Raw genomic sequence first — 5,455 nt, forward strand, 5'->3', positions numbered from 1 at the left:
GGCCTCAGGCAGGGGGCGGGCCGCGGGAACAGCGCTCGTACCCGCCTCGGCCTGTGAGCGAGACGGAAATAGAGCTGAGGGCACGGCGGTGGCTGCCAGGAAGAACAAAGTGCAATTAAATGAGCTGCTCGCTGCGTTATCCTCTCCAGTTCGCGGTGCTCGTCAGCTCTGAGAGAAACACACCTTCCACGCAGTTACAGCCTCTCAGCATGCCGCCAGTAATCATTCCGTCATTTTGTTTTCGACTGCCAGTTACAGCACTTCGCTTTAAGCTGGGGGAAAATCCCTTCTTCCCTCGAGCCAGAAAGGTCTTTCAGAAAGTCTGCCTCTGGAGGGTGTGTCGTGGAGATGACAATTTTAGATGAGGTTCAGGACTCAGCTCTAATACAAAAGCAACGGAGACACAGCAGAAATCTTTACCTAAGCCCCACATTACGTTGCAGGGCACTAAATGCCTCCTGGTCTCCACACTAGCCCAAGTCTTGTCTGTGTTCAACTGGGATACAAAATGATGAAGCTTGATGTAAATCTATGATGTGCACCACCAGTTAATTTGCCCATTAATTTATTACCCTTAATCTTGTTGTTGAGAGAAAAACAAACAACAACAAACCAGCATCATTTAACTACTTTCACTGCATTTACTTCAAGAAAGCAGTCGGTATAACTGCAGGTTACATGAAGATGATATGCAGATTATCCCCTGCTGAGATTCAGGAGGGTGTTCATGCATGCCTCTAGGCTCTATTATTAGTAAGCCTGTAATGCTGCAGATGTCTGTGTTGTAAACCAGGGGCTGGAAAACATGAACACTTTGGAGAAGAGGTAAGATGTGCATTGTCCTTGAAGCAAGACTCAGGAAAACAATGAGAACAAGGAGCACTGCCATTGCAGCTACATGCCGCGTGCTTTGCAGCAAGACTGCTTTCAATTATGAAACTACATACAGACAGGTGCTTTTAAGGCACTTCTGCACAGCACTCAGTGCACAAGACAGTCGCAGCATCTGCCATTGAAAGGCCCAGGCATACACAGATATTATAGAAGTGATAACATGTATTTGGGAGCTATGTGATATCTTCCCAGAGGGTAGATCTAGCCCATGAACAGGACTAGCATAAAGAAACCTTGTAGTTTTTCCTCTGTTACGTGCTCAAACAAGAAAACTAAGGCACATTCCTTTAGAAAGAAAAAAAAAGCTCTTTCTTTCATTGACAGATTTCAAAAACAGAACAGTGATCTTTACAACATGACAACATGTAAAGGACTGTGACAATTCAGGTATGGACAATTTTGTCTAGAGGCAGTAACCTCTAGACTAGTACTAGTACTAGTAATGATGAATTCAGGTTAGATTTCACGCTTACCTGAAATTAAATTTATCACTGTTTTTCTCATTACCGGATTAATGATAAAAGCATTGCAGTGAATGCTATTAGCTGAGAGCTTTTGCTACGCTGCATATCAAGTAAGTTCATCTGTGTTCTATAGTAGGTGCAAATTAGGTCAGGGATAACACTCAGAGATCTAGTCAGTATCATCAGATCTAGTCTAGATCTGTCAGTATGCTTACTTTGAACATTTTAAGTTCTGAAATAAAGTCATCAAAAATATTTTAGAAGAATACCTTATTCTATGGAAATACATGGAATAAATTCAAAAATGCAGATGAAATCTTCTTAACACTCAAACTGTGTTAGGTAAGGAAATGATGATTATAAATGCAATGCTACATAGCACTTATAAGAGGCAGTAGCAGGACTGTAAGGAGAAAACAAATCATACATTTAACATCTAAAGTAACAAAAGTAGCAACAGGGAAATATTTCAATGGGGAAATATAAGAATAACCAGATGGGAATGCATATCCTTTTCTTCAAACATCTGCATTAAAAGAAAACAAAATAGAGCTCACATAACTGACTACCATTTTGATTCTGTAGCACACAAAACCACAGGTCCTCCTACAATACTGAGATTTATGAGATAGCTCTCCTAGCAGGGTGCACATATGAAATGCTGTAGAATACTACTGTATTCCTTTGTTATGAAACAGCATACTGAGAAATCAAGGGGAGATCAAACAATAGCACACAAAAAAACTTGTAATGAAGGATCTTTAACTGACACACTTTAAATCTTCCATTTTCAAACCTAGCAATCTGTAAGGAAAAGCTCCTCTAATTAACTGTTATTGCAAGCATGCAAAATATAAAATTAACTGCATTCCACAGAGTATTATGGAACAACAAATTAAATTCACTGCGCCTCGCCTTTTTATTTTAGCACTGTCTGTAACAATGACTTAAGTCTATCAAAGCAGAATTGTAACATGTCTACACCAGTCAACAGATCCTTGCTCTGCACAGAGGATGAACAATTAGTCTGATATTAAGCATATCAGGGGATCTGTATCAAATGGAGTTTTGATGCAAGACTTTCCTCAAAACTTTCTGAAATGGTAACATTTGTGTTGATTAGTTGTTTTTATTGTACTTCAGCAGATAGGATCCTTAATTTCCTTGTACAAGCTGTAGATTATAATTGCATGACCTGTAGTTAGACCACATGTTTTTAAATTCAGGTGCTAGCAGTATCATTTAAAAATGCTATTCTCACTTTTTCCAATTGAAATCAGTAACTGGAGGCATTTATGTGCGAAAGTCTAAAATATTTAAGAAAACCTGATATATATATTTTTAAGGTTTTGTTATTAGACTGTCACTCAGATAACTAGCCTGTAAACCATTGATAGCCCTGCTCTCTATTCTGGAGACTATTCTATGCTAGAGATTCAAAATACTCCAGTCTTTTAAAGACTTTTCACCCCTCGCTCTCATCATTTTAAGCACTACTTAGCAAATCATTCCAAGAATAAGGTAATTCAAGAGTTTGCTCACATTCACAACCAGTGAACATTCACACTCTGACTTTTAAAGTCCATCATCTTCCTCTGTTATCATACAGAAGAAGCCTTTCAGAAACGCTGAACTGCCTTGAGGGAAAGCTACCTTATCTACATAGAAAATCTGAACCTCACACTTTGATGCCTGAAGTGGACTATACCTCTGCAAACTGGCCAGGAGTTTTTACAGAGATAAAAGGAGGTAATGTGTTGCTCTCTTCCAGTATCTGGAGCTAAAAGAAAACCATTATTTACTGATTTTGTGGATGTCAATTAAATTATGTTAGCGCTTCAATTAAATCAGTTTTAATGAGTTACATCAAAGGCACATTTCACTCAAAGAGAGTTAATAAAACCTGTTGTCCCAAAGGCAAATGGCAGTAATGTGAGCAGCAAGCAAAGAAAAAAGAAATCTTTTCTTCTACATCTATTCTTCTTCTTCAAAGAATCCCATTTGCAAATGAGTTGACATTATGAAAATGATGTCACTTGCTTCATTTATCACACCAGTGGTATCATACCGTACTGGATAAAGTTTAATACAATATTACACAGTTGTAGGGGTTAGAAGGGACCTCTGGAGACCATGGAACTCAACTTCCTTCCTAAAGCAGGTTCCCCACTGTAGGTTGAACAGGAAAGCATCGAGGCAGATTTTGAGTATCTCCAGAGAAGCAGACTCCACAGCCTCTCTGGGCAGCCTGTTCCAGAGTGTTCTGTCACCCTCATAGTAAATAAGTGCTTTCTCATGTTCACATTAAACTTCCTGTGTTCTAGTTTGTGCCTATTTCCCTTTGTCCTAGCACTGGGCAGCACTGAAGAGTCTGGCTCCACCCTCCTGACACCCACTCTTCAGATATTTATCAACATGGCCAACCTGTAGTCCACTGGAACATCCAGATCTTTCTCAGAGCTCCTCTCCAGTAGGTCAGCTGCCTACCCCACATCAATGCAATCATTATTCCTCCCCAGGCGCAAGACTCTACATTCGCTCTTGTTGAACCTAAAGGTTCCTCTCTGCCCAACTCTCCAATCCAGGTCTCACTGAATGGCAGCGCAGCCTTCTAATGTCAGCCACTCCTCCCAGCTTCCAATTACAAAGTAATAATTATTATTTACTATTATGCTAATTGTAGGCAACTTTTCTCCTCAAGATTACTTAACTACAGAAAAGGATGCCAGGGCTAAGAGTAAATGGACATTGAAAAATATCCCAAAAGTTTTCCATAAATATGAACTGACAAATTACTTTGTATATTGTTGCATCTTTACTGTTACTAGCTATATTCTCATGTTGCCGTTACACATTCACATATAGCACCGCATCTAATATGCATTTGCATACATTTATTAACTTCATAAATGTACTCCACTACCTTCTAGACATCAGTTTATGCAGACAAGCAGACTTTAATTAAACTGCTGGTGGGTGAAGGTCTATTTTTACCACATGAAGGCCCTATTTCCTCTCAAGTTTCATCAGACGACCACTTCACAGCATGTCTTCCCAGATAATCTTCATGTTTTCTGTTGAGTTTACCTCATACTACGCATACCACCGATCAGCCTCAAATATTAGTTAACCTGAAGAGCATGTGATCCCAACTCCAACCATAAATCTGCTTCTTTAACAAAAATATTAAGTGTTACAGATGCTAAACCTAACGGAACTTCAAAAGCCTCCCTAACACTACAGAACCCCCACAGAAAGGTCTAAAAATACACAGTGAGAAGACTTTGCTATTTAGAGTCCTACTGTAAGAGTACTAGAAGATTTCCTTAGTTTCCTCCATGTTTCAGCAAACTAAATAAAAATTAACCTAGAATATGAAAAATAATATTTAGCATTCTCTCAACAAGGTAGCAAATAATAAACTAGCATACTTTTTACTTCTGATAACTACAAATCATCACGCTTTTGTATTACATTACAGAATCACTCACGCACTACTATGCAGTACATTTGCAATAGGCCTCTGAAGCACCTGCGTGACAGCACATGAAAGCTCAGCTTCTGTCAAGTATGCATAGAAACAGTTGTGAGCACTTGCCCACAACACCTTTATTTCACAAATGATAAAAACTGAAAGATTTTACATTTTCCCTACTAAAGAAGTAATTTTCCAAGTTAAGATTCCTTGTCATAGATGAGCAAACTAAATTACATCTTAAATCTTTATATTAAATATAAATGGCTTATACTTGATAACATAAAGAGCAACTATTCAGTATTTCTTCACAAAAACTTAAGATACGCAGTGACGCACTGCAATTGCCCAAGGAGGCTGTGGATGCCCCATCCTTGGAGGCATTCAAGGCCAGGCTGGATGTGGCTCTGGGCAGCCTGGTCTGGTGGCTGGTGACCCCGCCCATGGCAGGTGGGCTGAAACATGACTTTTGAGGTCCTTTTCAACCCAGGCCATTCTGTGATTCTACGATATGGCTTCATTAACATCTTCAAGATTGTTCTTAGTCACATCTGTTAACATAAATAGCATCCCTACATGAAAGATGCATCCTAATAACTTTAATGAAGTTCAGCGTACCCCA

This window comes from Meleagris gallopavo, chromosome 3 (genome assembly GCF_000146605.3).
Source record: "Meleagris gallopavo isolate NT-WF06-2002-E0010 breed Aviagen turkey brand Nicholas breeding stock chromosome 3, Turkey_5.1, whole genome shotgun sequence".
In the NCBI taxonomy this organism is placed as follows: Eukaryota; Metazoa; Chordata; class Aves; order Galliformes; family Phasianidae; genus Meleagris; species Meleagris gallopavo.